Source organism: Callorhinus ursinus, unplaced genomic scaffold, assembly GCF_003265705.2.
Source record: "Callorhinus ursinus isolate GAN/ISIS: 27379988/994484 unplaced genomic scaffold, GSC_fseal_2.0 scaffold18, whole genome shotgun sequence".
Classification (NCBI taxonomy): domain Eukaryota; kingdom Metazoa; phylum Chordata; class Mammalia; order Carnivora; family Otariidae; genus Callorhinus; species Callorhinus ursinus.
Genome location: NW_027397080.1, coordinates 14,787,704 through 14,789,071, shown reverse-complemented (window position 1 = coordinate 14,789,071; position 1,368 = coordinate 14,787,704). Strand labels below are relative to the sequence as shown.

The 1,368-nt window shown below is 40.0% G+C and overlaps 1 pseudogene; it reads right to left on the bottom strand.

The window, feature by feature from the left end:
• Positions 1 to 400: 400 nt before the first annotated feature.
• On the bottom strand, positions 401 to 806 carry LOC112811873 (small ribosomal subunit protein uS9-like; annotated as a pseudogene).
• Positions 807 to 1,368: the final 562 nt, after the last annotated feature.

The following is a 1,368-nucleotide window of genomic DNA, read 5'->3' as shown; positions in this document are numbered from 1 at the left end:
TTTGCATTTTACAGGTAGGTTTATGACCAAGTTTGAGACAATTTTGTGAAAGATAAAAAGTCTGTGTCTGTTTTTTAGTTTACTTTTATTTTTTTGCATATGGATGTCTAATTGTTCCAGCACCATTTGTTGAAAAGACTACACTTTATCCATTGATTTGTTTTGCTCCTTTGTAAAAAATCAGTCAGCTGTATTTATATGGGTCTATTTCTGGCCGCTCTGTTCTATTTCACCGATCTATGTGTCTAACTTTTGCTGTCTTATTTACTGTAGCTTTATTGTTAGTCCTGAAATAAGATAGCATGAGTCCTCCAAATTTGTTCTTTTTTTTTATTATTATAACCTTAAGTACTGTGACAGTTGTTTATTATAAAGGTGAACTCTGATCCTCACAATAGGCTTATCGGTAGGATTTCTGGTAGTGTGCCTGGGCACCAGGACCACCAAACTTTTTGGATTTGCAGTGCTGTGGAACAGCTACCAGTAAGGTCTGGTTGTTGTGGATGAGGATGTCTTTGATCTTCTTGGAAGACTCATCCACGTATTTCTGATAATAGCCACCAGGGCTTTGGTGATGGACTGGTGGATTGTGTAAATCTGAGCCTCGTGACCACCACCTTTCACTCGGACGCGGATATCCACCTCAGCAAATCGCTCCTTGCCTAGAAATGGAACAAGATCCAGTAGCCTGTATTGTAGCGTGGCTCGATCATCTCCAGGGGCCGCCCACTGGTCTCGATGAGGCCCTTGTCTGGTTTGCAGTGCTCCACTGCTATGGCCATCTTCTTGAATCTGAGGACCTGCATGGACTGTTGGTAGACCAGAGCTCCTCACCAGGCCGAGCCACAGCCAGAAAAATCTATTCTTCTTTTTCACTATTGTATTGGCTATTCTAGATCCTTTGCCCTTCCATGTGAATTTCAGAATCAGTTTGCCAATACCTGTGAACTAACTTACTGGGATTTTCATTGGTATTGCACTGAGTCTGTATATCAAGTCGGGAAAAATCGACATCTTAGCAGTATTGCCTTTTAATCCATGAACATGGACTATCTCCTTTGCTTAGATTTAAAAAATTCTTTTTTCATATTTTAAACTTTTCTGTACACAGATCCTATACATATTTTGTTAGATTTATACCTAAAGTACTTCATTTTTTTTTTTTTTGGTGCTGTTGTGAATGGTATAGAATAATTTTTTTCAAATTCTTTTTTTTTAAAGATTTTTATTTATTTATTTGAGAGAGAGAGAATGAGAGATAGAGAGCACGAGAGGGAAGAGGGTCAGAGGGAGAAGCAGACTCCCTGCCGAGCAGGGAGCCTGATGTGGGACTCGATCCCGGGACTCCAGGATCATGACCTGAGCCAA